Source organism: Crinia signifera, chromosome 2 (genome assembly GCF_055691185.1).
Source record: "Crinia signifera chromosome 2, ASM5569118v1, whole genome shotgun sequence".
NCBI lineage: Eukaryota > Metazoa > Chordata > Amphibia > Anura > Myobatrachidae > Crinia > Crinia signifera.
The window spans coordinates 176,299,547-176,324,054 of NC_139218.1; the positions used below are offsets into that span (position 1 = coordinate 176,299,547).

Genomic DNA, 24,508 nt, shown 5'->3' on the forward strand with positions numbered 1-24,508 from the left:
GCAGAATAACAGAACAAAATGTCTATGCCACCTCTGATTTCCATGCCTGACCCATCAAAAATGTGTCAAGACATTCTGCATTTAAAGGCCAAATTTTGCAGGGCTGTCATGCAATAATAAGTGCAGAAAATGCAATGTAGGTATATAGTTCTCTAAACACATATGACTTGTCATCAGAGGGATGAAAAAACTAATTCAATTCAAATTTTTATTGTATCTAATCTTTTTTATGACAGATATCTTTTAAGTTTATTTGGTACTTATGTAGTATCTGGGCTGCCGATTTTTTGATTGTATGCCTTAAGTTAAGGCATACAATCAGATGCGATGCGATGCGATATCGCATCGCATCGCATACGATGCGATACGATGCGATGCGATGCGATGACCCGATTTTTCCATAGGATTCAATGTTAAAATGGACTGAGTCCATTTTAACATGGAATTCAATGGGAAAAAGGGGTCCTTTTCATACCCCTACTATCCAAGTGGGCATGGAGTTGGATATAAACCTGTGGCGAGCGTAGCGAGCCACCGAGCCCGAAGCGTGGCGAGCGAAGCGAGCCCCGCGAGGGGACGGTATTCTGTGTCCCCTCGCGGGGCTCGCTACGCTCGCCATGCTTCGGGCTCGGTGGCTCGCTACGCTCGCCACAGGTTTATATCCAACTCCATGCCCACTTGGATAGTAGGGGTATGAAAAGGACCCCTTTTCCCATTGAATTCCATGTTGAAATGGACTCAGTCCATTTTAACATTGAATCCTATGGAAAAATCGGGTCCATCGCATCGCATCGCATCGCATCGCATGCGATTTGGTCGGGTGCGATGCGATGCGATGGACCCGATTTCAAAATCGGCAGCCCAGTTACTACATAAGTACCGTTTATTTTTTAAGATTTATTGATTAAGGATAAATTTCTTTTCAATATATTCACCAGATTTTGGACTGGGCTTTACATAAAGAAGATTACAGTCGATTAAGCAGGCTAATATAACATACTGGTAAGTGATAGGAAATAAATATTTGATGTGGATTTATTGAAAAACAGATCCTAAACCACATTTTCATTTTACAGAGTGGCTTAATTTGTAATGGGTACTTATGTACTTTGGAAAAATATATATTAACTCGTTATTTCTTTACGTGCTCTCTAGCACTGAATATAAGACAGAAAATTAAAATCTACAATTTCAGCCTCTTGAAAGTACTTAGAATAAACTTTTCCTGTATCATTTTTGTCTGGATGGTGCTGGAGAGACACAGGAGAGGATAAGGATGAATGATGCAGGCAAGGATGATGCTGGAAAGAGATGGGGGATGAGTCTGGAGCAACATTGGATAGGATGAGGCTGGAGAGGCACTGGGGGGATAATGCCTGCTTCTCCTGCAGCGTGCATCTAATAACACTCCAGGGGACACCTGTACTGTAAACTAGACATTCAGGGTGATATTAGACAAACTCTGGACCTGTTTCAGATTGGAGAAATCATTGCTTGTGCTTACTTGAAAGCATCAGTTGTGCTCAGGTATGTTCAGTGGCGTAGCTATGCTGAGGCAGCCCCCGCCATGGCTTGGAGGAGCCAACGTCTGCTGGGCGCACTGAGAACTGATGAAAGGTCACTGTCTGCACACAGAGCTAGCGCTGGCTGCTCAGCACGCTCTGCAGTGCAGGAAGGCACTGACCTGGACAAGCGCTCTCCCTGCTGCTCCTGTCAAACAGCTGACAGGCAGCAGCAAGCTACAGCAGTGGAGAAGAAAGCTCTACAGCCCGATCCCCCTGGCCGGTCTTCTCTCCCCTCAGGTAAAACACACAGGCTCCCCACTGCTGCTGTGTAACCTGCTTCAGTTCCCACGGCCCCCTCTCTAACAGGTGGTATACCCACTCTGGAGTCTCAAGGTACATACACAGTCACGCACTTAAACCTCCAGTCCCAGCAGTAGCTCCGGAGCTTCCTCTCTGCATTTCCTCCTGTACGTGTTGCTCCACCTCCAGATCTCCTGCTACAGTGTTGTTATGCGGAATGGTACGGTAGAGCAAATCAGGCGTGAGCCCGCAGCTGTGACCGCTGTTTAGGACGGCCACAGCGAAACCCTACGCTGACTCTGTTGGCAACCTCTGACAGATGGCAACTCCTGCGGAAGCTAGTGTTCACCTAGGAGCAAGTTAAGCCCGCTCCAGCCCCGATGCAACCAGGTCTTGGGAGGTGACAAAGAGCTTGCGATCGTCAGAGGAAAACCAAGAGGATAGTCTGAACTAAAAGGGCCTAACTGAAAAGACACCCTAACTGCCGGCACCAGGCCACGACGGGAATGCGACCCAGTCGCAGACACAATCCGACAGAGCCACTGGGGGTCTCCAACAACCGCCAAACTGGGGAACCAACCAGCGAACCCCAAAAACGGACCTAAAACGAAAACGGGCACTACCTGCCTAAAAGAACTAAGGTAATGAACCAGGATGAATCAAATTAAATGGCGGACCGCCAGGCAACTGAAACATAAGGCAATGCTGCCCAAAAGACCAAAGAAGATAACAGCGAACTGCTGGGGTAACAACAATAATAAAAGAAGGTAAAGGACGGGCTCCAGGTGGAGCACTTACGTGACCCTAAGGAGGGACCGAGGAAGGCAATGACAGATGAACCGAGTGGTGACGCAGACAGCAAAACAGACTGACGACAGGAACCAGGCTCAGGACCAGAAATAGCATGCAGAGCTATAACCGGCGCCATCTTGCTGGTGTGAATCCCTTAAGAGGGATAGACCTGCCAATCAGCAGGCGCCGCTGTTAAATCCCGCCCCCAGCTCCGGCGTGGAACCTGGTGGCCGAGTGTGACGTCCGCGGCGTCCCCTGTTGCCTAGCAACCTCCCTGCGGCTGCAGGGGAACGCCGGGACCCAAAGCCTGCGTCACCCTGCCAGGCGGAAGTCGTCAGTGGGGGCTTGGCATTGCAGGGCGGAAGTGCCGTGTGCACCCTCCGTGCACCGGCCTTCCGTCGCTGCGACCCCCGCTCCTGGGAGCTAACAGGACCTGCGTCCCCCTGCCGGGTGGACGCCACCAGTGGGGGACCGGTGGCGCAGGGTGGAAGCGCCGCGTGCACCCTCCGTGTACCGGACCCCCGCCGCCGCAACCCCCGCTCTCCGGAGCTGACACTGTGAGTCTAGATTCTATCCCCAGCTGTGCCACTGCCTCTACCTACCCCCTGTCCATCATATGTGTGCCCTTGACCATAATATGTGTGCCCTTGCTCCTGCCCACCCCATGTGAGTCCATCCCACCCCATCTGTGCCCCTGCCCACCCCATGTGTGCCCCTACCCACCCCATGTATGTCCCTGTCCATCATATGTGTGCCCTTGCCCATCATATGTGTGCCCTTGCTCCTGCCCACCCTATCTGTGCCCCTGCCCACCCCATGTGTGCCCCTACCCACCCCATGTGTGTCCCTGTTCATCATATGTGCCCTTGCTCCTGCCCACCCTATGTGTGCCCCTGCCCACCCCATGTGTGCCCCTACCCACCCCATGTGTGCTCCTGCCCACCCCATGTGTGGCCCCCCCCCCCCATGTGTTCCTCTGCAGCTCTGCTATGTCCTTATGTGTACCCATGCCTCCCCTCCCCCCTCCATGGCTGTTTGCTGCAAGACCAACACAAACAAGACCATGTACAGCGCCACGCATTTGAAGAATGCAGGTAAGCACAATTTTAGATTGGTAAAGCAGAAGGGTCTGTGTGGATGTGGGGAGGGTTCTGCTCCTTCTCTCCATGGTGACTTACTGCCTGACATCTATTGAGTGTTACCTTATGTCTAGCGTAGGTGCATTACAGTGTGTGGTGTGTAGTATAAGTGGCGTACAGTGTAAGTGGCATTATGTGTGGAGTTTGTATATTCTCCCCGTACTTGTGTGGGTTTCCTCCGGGTACTCCGGTTTCCTCCCACAATCCAAAAATATACTGATAGGTTAATTGGATTCCAACAAAATTAACCCTAGAATGTCTGTGTGTGTGTGTACATGTGGTAGGGAATATAGATTGTAAGCTCCACTGGGGCAGGGACTGATGTGAATGTTCAAATATTCTCTGTAAAGCGCTGCGGAATCTGTATGCGCTATATAAGAAACTGTTAATAAATAATAATAAATAAATGTGTGTGGCGTACATTGTAAGTGGCATTATGGTGTGTGGCGTACAGTGTAAGTGGCATTATGTGTGTGGCGTACATTGTAAGTGGCATTACGGTGTGTGGCGTACAGTGTAAGTGGCATTACAGTGTGTGTCGTACAGTGTAAGTGGCATTATGTGTGTGGCATACAGTGTAAGTGGCATTATGATGTGCGACATACAGTGTAAGTGGCATTATGGTGTGTGGCATACACTGTATACCACACACCATATTACCGTTTACACTGTATGCCACACAACATAATGCCACTTGCACTGTATACCACACACCATAATACCGTTTACACTGTAAGTGGCATTATAGTGTGTGGCATACAGTGTAAATGGTATTATGGTGTGTGGTATACAGTGTAAGTGGCATTATGTGTGTGGTGTGCAGTGTAAGTGGCATTACGGTGTGTGGCCACTTACGGTGTAAGTGGCATTATGTGTGTGGCGTACAGTGTAAGTGGCATTACAGTGTGTGGCGTATAGTGTAAGTGGCATTACAGTGTGTGGCGTATAGTGTAAGTGGCTTACAGTGTGGTGTACAGTGTAAGTGGCATTATGTGTGTGGCATACAGTGTACGTGAAATGATGGTGTAAGTAGCATTATGGGGGGGGGGGGCGCCAGGTACTATTTTGGCAGGGGGGAGCAAAATTTATAGTTACGCCACTGGGTATGTTAATGTACGGGAGGTGTCTACTATAAAAAGATGCCTCCTGCATGCATTTGTGATCCAATGCTGTGTCCAAAGTTGCATCATTGGAACACTTGTGACACCATCGGCTGGCTGAGTGAACCAAAGATTCTGGAACTGGCACTCCAACAATATGAAGGTGACACACCCAAATGGCTGCAGACTGTCAATCACTTGGAGTTTACCATAGTGTGCCTAAGAAGGAGCCATACTGCACATGTGAAATATACTGAACATCTCTGTAGCAGCAATGACATCTGGACATGATTAAAGGTCGATTCACATTGGGCAATATGCCCAGCTTGTATGGACAGCGATTATGGGAAGAATTGCTGGGCTGAAAATCACTCAGTGCATACACACTGAATGATTTTTGACCATTTTAGTGTGTTTCCAAAGGATGGACGACGACTTTCCATAGCAGGAAAGCCGGTACTTGTTTCCTAGCACGGCCACAATCGCGGGCATCGTGTGCCTTAAATTTAAGGCACACGATGCCCGCGATGCCCGCGATTTCCCCATAGGCTTCAATGTTAAAATATTTTAACATTGAAGCCTATGCGCGTCCGACGCGATGCCCCCGATTTCTCCATAGGCTTCAATGTTAAAATATTTTAACATTGAAGCCTATGCGGTGGACCCGATTTGTCCATAGGCTTCAATGTTAAAATATTTTAACATTGAAAATGAGTGCATTTAACATAGGAAAAAATGGGAAATGGCCCAATATGGGCCATTTCTCATTGGGTATGGCCCCGGCATATGTGTGTAAAAAATAATGGCCCCCCATTGTGACCGCCACCCCCACGATTGACGCGAACCCGAAGCTTGGCAAGCGCAGCGAGTCCGCGAGGGGCGGCGGTGCGCGTCCTCCGACCTTTTTATTCCCCTACTATCCACGTTGGCGTGGAGTTGAGAATATATAGTGTGGCGAGCGTAGCGAGCCACCGAGCCCGAAGCGTGGCAAGCCACCGAGCCCGAAGCGTGGCGAGCGCAGCGAGCCCCGCGCGGGGACGCGGATACCTGTCAAGCCCACAAGGGGCGTCCCTCGCGGGCTTGACAGGTAGCCGCGTCCCCTCGCGGGGCTCGCTGCGCTCGCCACGCTTCGGGCGCGGTGGCTCGCTACGCTCGCCACACTATATATTGTCGACTCCACGCCGACGTGTATAGTAGGGGAATGAAAAGGTCGGAGGACGCGCACCGCCGCCCCTCGCGGGCTCGCTGCGCTCGCCACGCTTCGGGTTCGCGTCAATCGTGGGGTTGGTGGCCACAATGGGGGGCCATTCTTTTTTACACACATGCCGGGGCCATACCCAATGGTAAATGGCCCATATTGGGCCATTTACCTTTTTTTTCTATGTTAAATGTACTCAGTTTCAATGTTAAAATAATTTAACATTATAGCCTATGGAGAAATCGGGTCCATCGCGTCGGCACACCATGGACGCGATGTACCCGATTTCTCCATAGGCTTCAATGTTAAATTATTTTAACATTGAAGCCTATGGAGAAATCGGGTACATCGCGTCGGTCGCGTCGTGTGCGTTTTGGTATGCACCCGACGCAACCACCACGATAGAAATCGAGGTGGCCGTGCTAGGAAACAAGTACCGGAAAGCCATTCACACCATTGCTCATCTGCTGGTAATACTAGCAGATGAGCGGCCTGGCCAGCGATTACGTGGGAGCGCACATCACCGCTCACCACTGGCCTATACACACTAGGCAGCTCAAATGAGAAAACTAAGCTGCTTTCAGATCAAATTCATCCAGTGTGTATGGGCCGTTAGGCCTCCTGTGTGCATAACCAGGATGATTTGTCTCCACCATCTCTATATGAGCTGACTATTGTTTTTACAGTTATATAATTCAAGTTGTTTAGTCTGGTTCATTGGAGCACCATCATAATATTTGATACTCATGGAGATTAGGGTTGCTAAAATTTTAACAGGGTATTCAATCTGGTTGAATCTGTTGGAACGTCCCTGTTGTTTTTGCAGGCTTTATTTGACTATTGGTATTCAATGTACCGACAGTCGAGTGTCGGAAGTCCTGAAATTGGCAGAAAACGTACGTGAATTCAACAATCCACGGTCATTTTCAACAAAACGGATCAATCAAGCCTGTCAATATTTACCCGCAGTGCTGTCTTTACCATTCTGCTTAATTGTTGCTAAGGGGCCCAAGGATTCTAGGGGCCCATGGCTGATGACCCTCTACCTCCACTGGATTGATCAGTCACTGCCCCCCCCCCCCCCCCTCCTTCCTTGTAGGATGCAGTCGCAGAAGTTACTGTTTACCCGGTCCGGAAATATCGCCAAAGATTAAACACCCTCTGTCTGGTCCAGCATGACCTAGCATAGGTGGCAGGACATGGGGGAGGCTCAGTATCAGAGGCCCAGGGGTTAAAGTGAGGGGGAACGTGGTGGAACTGAACCTCTAATGGTGAGGTGGAACATTTTAATCTCCACATTGTCCCTGCACAGTAATTCTCACAGAATAGCATTCTAGTTTGTAGGGGGATGCCAAAAACCTTACCACTGGCCATGTCTCTGCCTAATGGGGGGAGGGGTTTTAATTAGGTGGCATAGAGAAATGAGTTCCCCCACCTCCACATAACCACTTTATGCCCTGCAGAGGCCGCACAGGGTGTGTGGTTCTTGAAATCTCACCATTGCAGCCACATCCCTACTATAAAATGCTGATATTTTAGGCATTGTATGCTCTGTGAATAGGGCTGCTGCAAGAGACTTGCCAGGTGGCTGTGTGTGGAACTGATATCTGGGAGATTCCTGGCCATTCCTGGAGAGTAGGCAAGTATAAGAGAGACTATATTGCATATGTGTTTTATTCTGCGATACTGTCATTTAAAGATTTCTGTCTGCTTCATTTGAACACTTATAACTGATACTCAGAAAGCTATATGTATTATGTCACAATTGAGAGTTATAGTATCACTATTGGGATATATTTATGTATATTTATTTGAAAGCTGGGAGAGACCACCTCAATGCCATTGGACATCTCACCTTGCACCAGTAGAGTCCATTAGAGACGTACATTTCGGCAGGATTCCGGGATATATCAACTTTTTTTTATTTTTAACACTTTGAGGATCAGGTTGTTTGCCTTTTCATATACCATAACTATGTACGCACCTTTATTTGATGAGGATTTCTTACCAATATAAGATTGAACCCTGATGAAGTCTCTGCAAGACAAAACGCATTGGTTTTGTTGCTTCTATATTCTTCCATCATTAACACTCTCAAAACTATATTGAATTGATCATCATATGGCATCATTCAAGCCAATATGAAAAGAGATTCTTAATAAATGCATTATAAATGTGATAAATATTTGGTTTAATTTTTGCAAAATTGTTGAAATACTCTGTACAATTGCTATTTTGGAAGATAACTTTATATGACACCATCAGGTTAGGCGCCCACTCACTACAGGTGATAGATAGATAGAAGATGAATCTATCTATTTATCTATCTATCAAAGACAGCACAAATCTGACATGGGTGTAGGATTGTGGAGGTGAGGCTGCAACACAGTTCAAAAATTCAAAAAGGGGAGTCCACCAACTGGCAGTTGGAGTTGCTCCCCTATTTGAACTTTGGACTGTGCTGCAGCCCCTCCTCTGGAGCCATCATTGCAAGCAACTGATTGCAGCCACCGGTCAGTATGTTTCAGACACAAGAAGAAAATGTCCTGATGGTAGATAAATTGCTCAGGTGATAGGCCAGGGGATGAATTTTGTTAGGAATTCTGGTGTAAAGTTTATTTGAGTTTGCACAGATTGAAGACTCTGTGATGCCTGCTTTGCTGTACCTGACTTGTGAAACTTGCACATGCTTGCGTAACTGCCTGTGGTGGAAAAAAATTATATTGGAGTTTATTCTCCTTTATCAGCCTTCATTTTATTGCACTTGGTGCAATAGGTTTGGATACCCTGTTTTTTTGTTCCCTATCCAGCTCTGTTTTTGCACTCCAGACTCTTAGTGACATTTTTCATGTTACATGGGTCCTTATTCTGGTTCACCCACAAAGGCAAATTCCTTTTCAAATGGACTAAACCATGTCCACGTTTACACCGTAATATAGATCTCACTTTGATGTAAAGCCCCACCCAAATCTAACTCTCTTTGCACATGTTACATCTGCCCCACCTGCAGTGCACATGTTTTTTTTTTCTTCATTTGAGTAGGAATTTGCCTTTGCAAGTAAACCAGAATAAGGGCCATTGTGTATACTCACATGCAAAGCTGTGATTAAGACTCACTTAGGTTTCAGAAACATATATGAAATCTGCTGTGCAGTCCTGGGTGGTGACTGTAATGTGGCCATTCAGTCATACAGAGATGTAAAGGAGTGTTCCAGGCCTGTCCCTGAAATGATTGAGTACACAGATGTTTAATCATGTACATTAGAAGCCATACTCAAATTGAAAATCTACCCTTACTTAGGGCTGGTAAAAGTTTCAATAATACAACTGATGATGGCATCTAAAGATACACCAAGAAGCATTGCAGCATCTGAAGACTATAACAGTGGGTGTCTCAGTCAATGTACAGCGAGACAGGGGAAGGGCTAGTACTAGCATTAGTATATAGGGCCTGGTTCAGACCCAGTTGCAGGTTTGCAAAACTACCCAAAACGCCAGCTCCTGATGTCAGACTACGAGCTCCGCCCAGCACAGGGCAAGGTTGCTCAGCATGCATTTCTTGGTCACTGTTTTATACAGCACACTATGAATCTTTGCAATCTGGTCAAACATTAGACAGAAAACTATTAGTGCCTATTTCCTTATAGATTTTAGGCTTGTGAGCAGGGCCCTCCTACCATTTTGACTGTCTGTAACTACCAATTTTGTTTTATAAGAACCTGTTAAAATTAATAATAATGTACTCAAATGTACTCAAATAGGGCTTCTGAGGGCTGGCTGAAAATTTCTGGCAGTCCGTACCTCTTAAAGCTATGTTTACTTATCTATAGGTGCTTAGTGCTACTGACTTTCTTCTTTTGATCTTCTTTTGATCCCATGTTACTGACTTTCTTCTTTTGATCTTCTTTTGATCCCATGTTACTGACTTTCTTCTTTTGATCCCATGTTACTGACTTTCTTCTTTTGATCCCATCACAACTTTCAACCTTTTTCTTCAGCTCTATGAGACCTAGTTTGAGCAGCCCCATCTGTGCCCTCTCTGTGTGCAGAGTGCTGGCAGTGGTGACATCAGCAGGGGCACTGACAGCTTTGTCGGGCCCCGGTAAAAGCAGGAGGCATGGCCAACAGAGGGGGAATGGACATGACACTGTTAAAAACAAGTAAAAACTGCAGGGGCCAGCTGGCGGCGAGGTACACGGTGCAGGCGGGTTTATAATTTAGCCACACTAGTTAGGCACTTTTATGGCTGCATAGAACAGATACTTTAGTCCATTTATGGACCTTGATGAATACTGATGATTTTTTGCTGATATACTACTTAGAAGCGAGGAACTGCTCTATTACTGATTTATTTAAACAACCACAAACACATAACATAAATACATTGAGTATTATAAAAAAATATTTTCATTAAAGATCTTGTGCATGATCTGTTTCTTTTCACTCTTCCATTCTTTTTTAGGGATATTTCATATGCTCCCAGTATAACACCTCGAGCAACACACAGTGATCACTTGGTACTTCAGGATTTCCTGTTATAACTCCGTAATAGAACAAGGACATGGGAGACAGTACCATTAGGCGATATATGGTTATACTCCTATAAGTACTTTTGACAATGTATTCAGACAACCTTTTTCCAGCATTTTCCCATATAGAGAGTATCTACATCTAGCCGGATGAAGCAGTTGATGTCATAATTTTCCGTCTGTTGCACGATGATAGCAGCAGACTGATTCAAGGTTAGAACTATTTTACGGTCTTACCATACCAGGTATGCCCAAATCTTTTGATCCTGGAAGCTAAGCAGTGTTGGGCAAGGTTAGCACCTGGTAGGGAAAACACCAGGGACCTTGGTACTGTGATTGATTGAACCTTGCATTCTGCTGTAACCGGACAGATATTGAGGCACAGGTATTGAGGTACTATGATGGACCTATGATTTTGTTATCTGCAATATACTCACACCTACATATAGAGATGATGCAGAACTTATCATACAAGCCTACTTTAAGAAATACTTTAAGAAATACTAATGCTATTCATTTTCAACAACTTTCCACCTCTGCAACAACGGCTCTCACCAATTTCAACATTTATCTCTCCTGTTTCTCACCTGTACCAGACTCTTGAAACAGCCCTTGATGAAGTGGCTCTAGACTCCAAAATAACACTCAACTACAAAATCAGTCATGTAAAGTACAGTGCCAATGGCATCAATTTCGTAATCTGAGTGATTTTCACATACAAGTCTAAAGGTCATTACTCACTATTCATCCTTCTAGATATTTCTGCTGCGTTTGACACTGTTGATCACACTCTTCTCATACAAACACTACACTCCATAGGCCTTAATGATACATCCCTTTCCTGGTTCTCATTTTCGCCACCTCAAACTCAATATTTACAAATTGGAATTAATTATATTCCCACCAGCCAAGAACAGTTACCATCCTGAAATCGCCATAACTGTTGACTACTCAACAATCTACCCTACACCACAAGCCCATTGCCTTGGGGTCTTCCTCAACTCTGAACTGCCCTTTGTTTTCCACATTCAATCTGTCTCCAAATCATGTTACATGCATCTGAAGAACATATCCAAAATAAGACCCTATCATACTCAAGATACTACTATTTTTCTTATCCATGCACTCATTATATCCCGCATTGACTATTGCAATAGTCTCCTAACTGGTCTTCCCAAAAACAGACTATTGCCACTGCAATCCAATAAATGTTGCTGCTAGGCTAATCTTTCTAGCAAAACACTCATTGTCTGCTGATCCGCTCTGCCAGTCCTTCCATTGGTTGCCTCAATTTTACCATATTCAATATAAAATACTTCTAATCACATATAAAGCTATTAACAATATTACACCAGCATATATCCCTTTACTTATCTCAAAATATCTCCCAACCCGACCACTCCGCTCTGCACAAGATCTGTGTCTCTCTGATCACCAGCTCCCATTCACTATTACAGGACTTTCATCGGGCTGCTCCCATCCTATAGGATGCTCTTCCACACACAATAAGACTCTCCACTAGCCTCCAAACTTTCAAGCGCTCCCTAAAAACTCACCTCATCAGGCAAGCCTATCATATTTAAGATCCATACTCATAACCCTCTGAGGCGTTTATGTATTGTACAGTATATCTTTTTTTCTGGACTTGCAACATGGTGGGACTGCTTTGCTATTTCTGGTGCCTGTCCTTGTGTTTCCATCCTATGCCCCAATAGATTGTAAGCTTGCAGCAGGGCCCTCTTACCTCCAAATCTGTCTGTGGTTACCCAGTTTGTTTTATCACTGTCTACAATTGTAAAGTGCAACAGAATCTGCTGTGCTATATAAGAAACTGTAAATAAATAAATAAATTAATTATGAGGTTGTCATCTTCCGGCCCCTCCTACTCTTTCATGTGGCAACACTATTATTATCATAATTATTATTATTATTTTTCTTGCTCATTCTATGAACATCATTTTCTCAGATGCACTTTAGTGAACTCACTTTCTCTTTCCATATGGATACTTAATGTATACACAATAAAATACTTTTCTTTTAAACTGCTATTTTGAAGCTATAATTCTCCTGGTAAGTTTGCTCCCACACAAAGTTTTCTTTCTTCTCTGTACATTTATTTCAGTATTAGAAATCTACCAGCTTGCAGTTAATATAATATAGACCACACAGAAGCCAGAAAATGTGCCCAAAAAATTCACTGAATGGTACAGAAAGCCAGCAAATCCATTACATATTTCCTTTAGTGGATAACAGTCAGTGCTATTTTTACGTAGGAACCAGAAGGATCTCAGTTCCTGAACTTCAAATTAAATATGACATCACCAGGAACTGGGTTCCTGAACTTATTCTGGGACAAAATGTACTTTCCATAAGATAAGTTGGTGGTTGTTTCCTAGAACGGCGCCCAGATTTTCAACGTACACAAACGCATCGCATTGCATGGGCCATTTTAGTGCCATGCGATGCGATTTTTTAATGTAATTTATTCACTGCTCTGTGTGCCCCAGGGGATCGCATCGCACCTCCCGCAAAATCGCATGCCCCACTATCCATGGAACACATCCTCCGACATTTTCATACTCCCACTATCCACATCGGCGTGGAGTTGATCTTATATAGTGCGGCAAGCGCACTATATGTATTCCGAGTCCCAAAGAATGTACTTAGTGAAAAACATCCTTGCAAGGAAGTGAAGCATAACAAGTTGGATGCACACAATTTTCCACTAACAAGGACACCTTATCTTTGCTTGAACCATTTTAAATACAAATACGGAAACATTTCTCATTAAGGGACTTTGGCCACTGAACAGTTTTCTAGCGCACCATAACTTTGGTGAGCACAAATTGCTCTAAGATGTAAGGACATTACCATCTTATTACTCCAATGGTGAATATTCTTGTTATTATACTCTTGGACTTTGCCTGCAATTGGAGTCAGATTGCAATGTTTGTCCTTATTTAAACAGTTCAGTTTTAACAATAGGAACAATCAAGATACATGACCATTTCCTGAAATGTTTTGGCCAATTTACAGTATACTGTACAATGGGTAAAAAAGTATTGAACACATCAACATTTTTCTCAGTATATTTTTAATGGGGCTATTGTACTGACATTTTCACCAAATGTCAGCTGCAATCCACACATGAAAATAAATTAAACCATAGATATCCATAAAATTATGTATGTGTAATAATGGGAAATGACAAGGGGAATAAGTATTGAACGCATGAAGAAAGGAGGTGTAAAAAAAGCCTTGTGTTCTGCAGCTGTTTGGCATTCTGCAGCCTCTCACTGTATTCAGCATGCACTGTCTGTAGCCTTCACATCTATACAGATCAATTGTAAATACTGGTCCCAAGCAGAAGCCTCACTGAAACTACTGTAATAGAGGTTCCTGACAAAATGAAAGGTCTGTGGAATAATGTCCAGTACCATATGATTTTTAATAACAGAGCTGGTGATTTATTGATTCACTACAGCATCAATGAGTGTTTGGATCATCTGATCTCTGGTTTTGCCAGTGTTGGCATAAGGTATGCTTTTACATAGTTTAACAAGTTCATCCTATCCTATAGATTTTTATACTCAGCCGCCATCTTGGATCTCTTTTTTGCAGAATTTTAATTGTAGAGAAGCCTCCTTCCACTATTTACAAATGTGGTTATGAGTAAGAATTGTAATGGATTAGAGTTATACATGGAAACTGAGGATGCTACTGTGGGAGCACAATAAAATGTATATCTGATACTAATGAGAATATTGAAGATGAATGTAAGTTATTTGCGTCAAATGAAGTCAGCCCGCAGTGGAAGCAGTTCTTGCCAGTGGTGATAAGAATAAGAATGACATTGTCATGCCTGGACATAGGACCTTTTTTATGAAGAATAACTTTTACTCAACATTTGTGAAGGCATCTGTACCATTTGTGATGGCAAAGTTAAAGGTGGAGACTTTTAACATCTAAGGCGGGATGTATTAACATACATCTCCGCCCTTCGCACGGCAGCCGCCGCGATGCTACCGCATATGTACTAACATATGCGGCCAGCATCGGGCTGCGGTAACGGAGACCCCCGCAGCCCACATCACAGGTATCGCGGGGGTCTCTGTTACCGCAGCCCGATGCTGGCCGCATATGTTAGTACATATGCGGTAGCATCGCGGCGGCTGCCGTGCGAAGGGCGGAGATGTATGTTAATACATCCCGCCCTAGATGTTAAAAGTCTCCACCTTTAACTTTGCCATCACAAATGGTACAGATGCCTTCACAAATGTTGAGTAAAAATTATTCTTCATAAAAAAGGTCCTATGTCCAGGCATGACAATGTCATTCTTATTCTTATCACCAGGAGGAGATCAAAGGAGGACGGGAGGGGGTGGGCGCGCGGACGTCGGACGGCGATGGGTGGCGATACCCTCCCTTGCGAAAACGGGACGGACGGGTATTGATACATAGGAAAATGCGGTAAAACGGGTGTTTTACCGCATTTTCCCGTTAGTACATCCCGCCCGCAGTCACCTTCTCACTGTTACATAATTTGCAGTGAGTTTGTGCATTTAAAAAAAAAAAAATCTGAAAAATCTTGTTAAATAAACCAACAGTTTGGAAAGACACATGCAATCTCCACCAACAAGACCCTAATCAAACTCTTATTGATGATTGAGGTAGTTCTACTGTATCCTATTTGCAAAGGCTAATCATTTCCTCCCCTATTCAGGATTCCCAAAAGGAATCCTTCCATTCTAGGACTGTTGATGGTGGTCACCCCTCATCCCAGAAGGGATCAAAAGATGACTAATAGTTTAGAGAATTGAGCGTTAAATAAGCATTTTCAAGAGGAAGCAAGTATGACAGCCACCATCATGTTCAAAGCGGTGCTCAAAAGCTATGATGGATAATATAGCATTAGGTCTGCTCCCAACATCTGGCATCAATGCACCTGGTTATAGACAATTAGGTGAGTTCATGTGTCCCACAACCAAATTCCATCTCTATTCTTTTTTTTAAATTTCTCACCTGTACCAGGAAGTTATATGTTTTGTACTGATGATCCATGTAACTATAATAAGTGGACAAGAGGTACTGGTCAAACAAAAGAATACATAACTGTGACAGTCCACTGGATGGGTGTATCAGCAGCAATGGCAGTATTTTAACCAGTTTATTTACAGGCAAACTACTCTCCTTATTACTAGCTTAGAAGGCATACTGGTGCCAATGTGATGGAAAAACTCAGGAATGTGATAGCAGTTCTTCAGGATTTGTCAAATGCGATAACACAAGTAGCATTGAACGAGAGTTACAGGTGATTGAATTTCAGCACAAACCCTGTTTTGCGCATACATTAAACTTGGTAGTTCAGAGTTTCAAACAAAATGATAGATGCATGCAGGACCTTCTGACTGTGGCCTGAGAAATGTCTGGACATTTTCGTCATTTAGCAACCACATGTAGAAGATTGTGTCAGCTGCAAGAAAAGCTCCATTTGCAATGTCACCAACTGAATCAATTAATCAAATGAATCTATCAATGTTATGCTTTACCTTGCAGACACTTCTCAAATAGTATTATAATACTCCATTTAACTATATTGGCCTTGGACTTGAGTAATGAAAACATTCTAGAGGTTGTATACTTTATTAAAACTGCCATCCGGTCTGCTACTGCTGTGCCACAATGTTTTATACTGTAGATGTGTTATATAATTTTAAAGTAACTGTCATGTGTTTGTGTCACTGCTCAGCAGCTTCATTTGGCAAGGCAGTTCACTGCAGCTTTTGCCCAACATTGGTGAACAATATTTTGAGCTCTGAGGTGATCAAAAGACTGGAAATTATTGGAAATTTATGTTTTTGTTAATAATAATGTTCAAACAAAAGTAGGTCTAAAATAAATTATGGTACTTTGTGTATTATCACGGCGCCCATCGCATCGCATCGTATACCACTAATTAAGGTATGTGATGGCATGCGATGGGACCGATTTGAGGCTTTTCCCAGGCAGAGTGTACAATTTTAATATCGCGTCGGTACACGTCCACCAACCTTTTCATACCCACACTATCCACGTCGGCGTGAAGTTGATTTTATATAGTGTGGCGAGCACAGCGTGCCACCGAGCCCGAAGCGTGGCGAGCGCAGCAAGCCCCGCAAGGGGACGCGTAATACTTGTGAAGTTATGTGGGTCCCCTCGTGGGGCTCGTTGCGCTCGCCATGCTTCGGGCTCGGTGCCATCTTTATGTGTATGAAAAAATACAGTGGTGTGTGGATACTTATCTCCTGAGGTGACATCCTTCCCATTGTTAATCTGACCATGCCCATGGTGCAAGACCGTTAAAAAAATGTTTTTGTACAGAACAGTTTATTAAAAGAAAATCTGTGCCTCATACTGTACATACTGTAGCACTGAGAATATATAGGAAAGAAATACTAAGACTTGTGTGACCAGTTCAGTGGGATGGTAGTCACTTATGCTAACTACCATAGTTATATGCATATATTTTAGTTAACAACAGAATATGTTTCACTATACAGAATTAGCAAATTAATTGGGAACATAATGTAATTACTGTTACTGTAAATAAATATAAGTTTATAGACTGAAGGAATTCAACTGGAACAATTATGAGCAGGGTAGAAAGCATACAGTCCAGAAAAGCAAAAATCTGGAATACACACATGCACAAACATCATGAAAACAAGCAGCTCCTTGAACATTATGCAGGTGAACAAATAATTCAACAAGGAGAGAAAACTAGAAATGTATGGAGGCTTAATGGATAGGTTTATTACCAGAGTGATCAGTGAAGGCAATGTCATGTCAGAAACAGGAGAAATCAGGAGAGTCAGTAAATCGAACAAAAACTAGTTACAGAGGAAGCCAGGTAACAGAAATTCCTAAGATCAGAGGAGACTTACTATTATGTCAGCTAAGTAGAGGGTAAATGCCCTTGTAAAGGGTGCATCATCCTTCTCCCGAGATGGCCTTTATTTGTGCTATAAAGGCTAATATTCATAGCTACAGATCCTGATGATTAACTCTTTCCAGTCAAAAAGATTTTCATAGCTTCAGACACAGAATGTGCCCTTTCCCAAGGGAGCTTTCTTCAATTGCGTCCAAGAAATAAAATAAGTAACTCCTTGACAAAAATAATCTGGCAATGAATGAGAATGGAAAGCAGGCTGTTTGACGGCAGCGAATTTCAGATGAACCTTTTGTGATAGCTAGCTGCTGATTTTATCGCTTCAGCCTCTATCACATTATCAGCCAGACCATATTTCAGTCCTGAACATATATGGCAGATTCAAATTCTTCATGGCCACCTTGATCAACAGGGGGAAGTAGCTTAGACTCATAGACTGTCTTTGGAGAGTATTACAGCTGTTCGGTTTCAAGACAGGAATGTGAAAAATTAAATAAATCTTTTAAGTTGGTGAAAAAAGCCGTAATCCTTTTTGTGAACCAATAAGGACCTATGCAATGGGCAGCCAATGTATCTGAAGAATATATAGTAGACAGTTGTTTTGTAGCAAGCTAAACTTTGTTCCATTAACACATTGACACATTGCTATTAGCAAAATGTATCTATGAACTTGCAGAGTTGGCCTAAGCTGTGTCTAACTGTTTATGTGCGGTTTGTAAGTGTTTTATGTAGTAATGCTAAGATGGTACATTAGTAACTGCTAAAATTACTCAAAAAATATCAGCAAGTTCTTTAAAAGTTGACATCTGTATGAAGTTGTTATGGACATTATTAGAAGCAAATTCTACCAGAGAAAGAAGTGAAGCTCGGTAAACAGTGCAGGCATTGTCTTCTCTATCCAATGTACTGTAAATTAAAAACAGATGTTAAATGAAGATCCATTTACATAAATATGTCTGAAATCAGGAGTAAATTCAGAAACTCTAATAATCTGTCATTAAACTCACCAAGTCTGAATGATGTGGACTAGAAAATGATAACTGACAAAAAGGCAACAACATGCCCAGGTCACCGCCATGTATCAACTCATGACAATATGAATTTTGAATTTAGGCATCTCCTCATTTCATTTTCATATTCTAGTTTCCAGGGATGAGAAGCTATAGGTAATGGTTCAAAAGGACCATCTGGTAAATGTCTATAAGGCTTAATCTATACCAAATTGCTGTTTAAGCACCAACATGCATGACCTACAATAGGAGTTCTCTATGAGTTCCTAATTTAGAGCTAACATTATACAATTAGATGTTGAAAGTTTCAAGTTCTGATGAACTTTCATAATCTAAATTTGGAAGACTTCAAAGTGGGGCATACAATTTATTATGTTTGACTGTCCAGTTGTATGTATTCTTGTTTGGTAACAAACCATGGGAGACATCAAGCATGCATGCATATCTGTGTTAATTAACACTGTATGCAAGAAGATTTAAGGGAAGTACAGATCTCTTAATAATAGCTTTCCATTGCAGTGTGGAGACTTCCAGGTTTGTAACCAAGGAGTCCTACTGCACATGCACGTGATACAGGGTACACTGGGAGGGATCCAATCGGATAACAATGGAAAACATGAAAAAAAGCCCATAGGCTTCTATTGGTTAATTCTATCAAAAGATAACATTACCCACCAGCTCCAAGCTGCAGAATTGATTGCAATTTTCAGAGGTTTGACAACAAAAATTGAGCTTTGTTGCTTCCTGCACTTTATATGGTTTACATTAGCAAGACTAATAGTTCCATGGAAAGTATAATAATGTTTCCATTCAAAAATGCCAGGTAATTTGAAACATAAATTATGAAAAAGAGTGCCATCTTTTTAGGAACTTGGTGGTTTGTAAGTTTTTGAGTGTTTCATGAGCAATGTAAACAGTGAGAGAATTTTTGATCCCTTCTGAGAGATACCTCCATTTTGTCTAAATCCACTAGAGCAGGGGTCCTCAAACTATTAGACAATAAAAAAAATTACGGGACTCCAGCACGTTACCTCAGAAGGTCACCACATGATATGTCTAGTCAGCAGACAGTACATGCATGGCAGCATTGTAGAGGCACAAAATGATGTGAAGAGTCTAAAACAGGCAATTAAACAGATTTTTCAGACTCCTTGAAGCACTGACTGGTGGTCAGCAACATGGATTCACAACCCCATGCTGAGTAGGTACAGTGGCAAAGCAGGATTTCTAGAGGGGGGTTTCCAAATGCAGTGCACACATTTTCCACTCTAACATTGGAGCAAGAGTGGGAAGCTGGGGGAGAGCACACTCGTTTTTTTATACACTGGATGATGTATGGAATACGGTACATATATATATATATATATATATATATATATATATATATATATATATATATATATATATATATACACACTTTAGTTTAAGATGCATCAAATTTTTAAATAATATAAATAAGTTGTCAGGAAAAGGTTAAACATACCATAATGAATATACAAACTTAATAGAACCAGTACTGTACTTTCAAAGCTGACATTCTCCAACCTCATGGTAAGGCTCCTGTCTCTTCTTCCTGGCAACTGCTCTCTGGTCCAGTACACTGACTGAGGATGCAGCAAACTTGGCAGAAGAAGTTACTACCACTGGGCATATGCAGCAGTTCCGCTTTGTCCCGTACACTGCATGATGTGGCGACAACTCCAGTATTTGTATTATATACAATTGCTATTGTCATAATTTTAACCACTTGCTAAGAGGATGGGGGTTTTGGGCAACCAGAAACCACCCCCCTGCATTTGCCTATGAGGTTGGGACCCACTTTGGGTTCAGAGCCCACAGTTTAAGAACCGCTGCCCTAGTAAATCGGAATTAATTTAAAAGGGCTTCATAAGTCTAATTTAGTATTCGTAGTGGCCAATTGGACAAGCTCCAACAGTTAAGAAAAACATTTGCAAGTAATATTTGTTCTCAATGGCAAATGCACAGTATTTAGAGCTCCATAGCTTTTGTGATTAGGGTTTTTTTCTTGACAAAGAAGACTGGGATCCCCAACTGACTTTTCCAAAATACCATTAGTAGCACCTTTATAGAAAAATGTAAGTAGTGCTGTTGCTAACTGAATCTTATTTATTTTCAGCCATTCTTTAAATGTTTTCCTTATCATAAACCAGCTATAAAATTGCAGATCTGATTCTGTCTGAAACTGAATTTAAAATACTGAAAATCTTTAAAAGAACCTTGCATGTGTGGAATTATTATTCCATGCTATTACAGGTAATTTCAACCTGTAATGTCTTGTCTCACTGGAATTGTGTCTGACTTGGGGTACATGCTCACTGGCATTTTAAAGACATTTCTGTCTGTAGAAAAATATAAACTTCACCCACAATGCATTTGAACAGGATGCTACTATCAAAACAATTAGAATTTTTCACAGCATTTTGATTAGTCAGAGTGTGGCCTTGTAAAAAACACTATGCTATTAAATAGTGTTTTTATTTTTACTTGCCAAGACTTGTTACATGTAAAAATTATTGTAACCAATAAACATATTTTGTTCTCTCTTTTATGTGAAAAATAAATTCACTTGGTCCTGAGTTCAATTACCAAACACTGCCTGGAGGTGTCTGTCAACTAATTATAGAAAACAAAAGATGCATCCCACTCTTCTTGCATTTTTGATGAATATTGTGTTCCCTCAATAGCTCATTATATAATTAAGTCTGATCGTTGTTAGCATGTTCAATAAATGCTTGTTAGAAAGGGGTAGGTGCCCAATGAACCGCTCCTGCCTGAAGCAAAAAGTACAGAGGGTGTTCATAATTAAGCTTGCAATTAATTTTAGCAAGTCATGTGTACAGATGTCTATATTATAGGTTCATTTTCAAGGTCAAAGGGCAGTTATTGCAAAGTAGGCTAAGACCATGTGACCTTCAATATAAAAAAAATGTCATGGCGTGGTTTCAGTTAGAGTGTATATTCCTATAAAAATATTTTATTTAAGCTAAATCAATGTATTTAAGATAATTAAACTATGTAATATATTAAAGACAAGTAGTATATATAATTAAAGTCGTAATATATATTTCCATTAGTACTGTATTACTACTGCATTTTTAATGGACATTGTATTTTCTCCCCTGTATCTTCAATTAGATATGCCATACAGATAGATAAAAAGTTCTGGTTTTGTTTTTATTTGCTGTAAGCCAGTGACAAATACCCAATATAAATCAATTTATTTTTTTACAGGCATACAGGGACAGATAAAATATTGAAATGAAATATTATAATTTATATTGCCATTTAAGGTTTTACAATGACAGTGAGACTATATCCAATCAATTTAAATATGCCCTAAAGTTAATTACTTTCATGAAATTCTAGGAATGCATAGATGTGATGAAAATCAGATTCATTTTTCTCATGAAATTTAAAAGCCTTTGTAAATAACACATTAAATCAGTACATAATACTCTCCATGCATTAGTCTTCCTTCGATGTGCAGCAATGTAGAGATTGTTATGTAAAATAGTGACATTAGGAACACAGTATTCTGTAAATATAAGGCAAAATCATTTCACACTACTCACTGTGATTGTTGGTTTGCTGCCGCTATGTTTTGCTGTCTAGACTATTTTTCATTGAGAAGGAACAGCGGTAAACCCTTCTGCTTCTCCTAGCTGTTTTCTCTTGTTGTTTTTTTTTTTTCTTTGCATCCTGACAGCAGTGATGGAACTGTCATGGTTTGCTGGCCACAGTCTCTTAATCAGAGCATGTTCTCTACAGTCTAATCTTAGTCTTTTCATATTGAGATTCCTTATAGATATCCCCCAGCTATATAAAATGTTGGAAAAAATGTATCTAATTAAATGTAATTGATTTTTTTTTTTTTACTAAACGTGCCTAGAAACATGTTTTTCCTCTATTTTTCTGTTGCATATTAAAATATTCTGCTTTCAAATATAGTACATATAAAAGGTGAATATTTAATACAAGCATCAATCTCCTTACTGTCTTAGATGTAGCATGAAAATTTCACCATTTCCTATAAAAATTTGTCATATAATACACAATGAAACAATTATCAATTGTACCTTTTTTAAGTAAACCTAATGTGTATGCGCATTTTCCCAGGAGGAATTATTTTTACAGTGGATGGGTGCATACTGAATATTTGCAAAGAGCATTGATCCCTATGCACCACTGATTCATATACCAGAATTACATGAAGCTTTCCACCAGTCTTGGACTTTAATGCATACTGAATTGTGACCACTTATGTATGCATATAGGATTCATGTGTTGTAGAGGGGTGATCTTCTCCTAGGATTTATGTAAAAGAGCCATTATTTCCATACACACAGTTTTCATCAGTACTTTTAATATTCCTTTATTTTTTCACTTATTTCTCACCTGTCTACCTACCAATTCTGAGCTAGACAAACATAAAATTAAAATGGTGGGTATCAACGCATGACCTCAGTGCTGTGAGATCCCTTATTTTGCATTTCACACCTCACAACTGCTATGATTTTCATCAACAAACCATGGGCCTGATTTTGCTTCACTTGCAAAAGAAAATTATCTCTCTAATGGATAAAACCATGTACACTACAAGTGGGGCAGATGTGCAGAGAGAGTTAGATTTGGGTGTTTTTTTGTTTCTGTGCAGAGTAAATACTGGGTGCTTTATATTTACACTGCAATATAGATATCAGTTTGAAGTACAAACCCCACCCAAATCTAACACTCTCTGCACATGGTACATCTGTCCCACCTGCAGTGCACATGGTTTTGTCCATTAGAGAGTAAATTTGCTTTTGCAAGTGAACAGAATCAGGCCCCATGTGGCCAGAGAGCACCTAGCATTGCCATGGAGGCCATGTTTGATTGGGGGCAAATATTAGGCAGTTTTCATAACTGCATGGCTACATTTTCAGCTTTGTAACACTATGCTATTGAAGAATGTTTGTTTCCATTGGAGATGTCAATTAGTTCTTTTATTGTTTGTTGTGTCTTGGATTGCTGTCAAGCACTATTTCTGCTGCCATAATTGAAGCCTTAGTTCCCTCTCCTCATTAAATGAAGATCCAAAAACCTGTTTTCATTAACTGACCTATAAAGGATGTCTACTATTTATATTGTTACCCTTACCCCTCCATGGGTAATGAGGGTTTGTTTTTGAGCTGATTCAGATCCAAACAGCAGAGGAGGGACAGGCCTGACAATTGATGGTGCTGTAAATAGCAGCAGGAATGAAGGCAGCACTCAGAGTCTTGAAATTCTGTGAAGAGTAGTGCCTTTAACATACTTTGCTGTATTGAAAGTACTGCTCTTTCATGGAATTACCACATTATGCCCCACATAAGGCTCACACACAGTAATCCCCCTTATGCCACATTTTACCCCTCACAGTAATTCCCATTAACATTACATCCCATTGTACCCCACGCAGTAATGCCCACTGCACCACATTGTGCCCCACACAGTAATCCCCACTATGTTACATTAAGCAGAATACAGTATTGCCCACTGTGCCACAATACACCCCCACATGGTATTGCCCACTGTGCCATATTACTCCCCGCATGGTATTGCCCATTACTCCACAATATGCCCCATGTGGCATTGTCCACTAAGTCACATTACACCCTAAACAGTATTGCCCACTGTGCTGCATTATGCCCCACACAGTAACACCCACTGTGCCGCATTATGCCCTGCATGCTAATTCCCATTGCTACCTGTTACCTCTCTATATGGTTAAGCCTAGACCAGAACAGCTGATCACAGCAGCTGCAAATCAATTACACTGCTTAGTGGCACATATCTTAAAGATTCAGATGATACAGATAATGACCATCTAGAGGGCAGAGCTTAGAATGACCCATGGACAGGGCTTAGAATGTCCCAGGGTAGACCTTCTGGCAACCGGGGGGAGCTCTGCTTTATTATTGTAGGAGGGGGTGGAGCATTTTGGAGACACAGAGCAAGTGGAGGGAGC

The 24,508-nt window shown here is 41.9% G+C and overlaps 1 long non-coding RNA gene across 1 annotated transcript in view; it reads left to right on the plus strand.

The window, feature by feature from the left end:
- Positions 1-12,534, plus strand: part of LOC146060226 (uncharacterized) — a 256,888-nt gene extending 244,354 nt beyond the window's left edge. The window contains exon 6 of the long non-coding RNA XR_014470400.1: positions 10,497-12,534. This is a non-coding gene — a long non-coding RNA (uncharacterized LOC146060226). The remainder of the gene's footprint in view (positions 1-10,496) is intronic.
- The last annotated feature ends 11,974 nt before the right edge of the window (positions 12,535-24,508 follow it).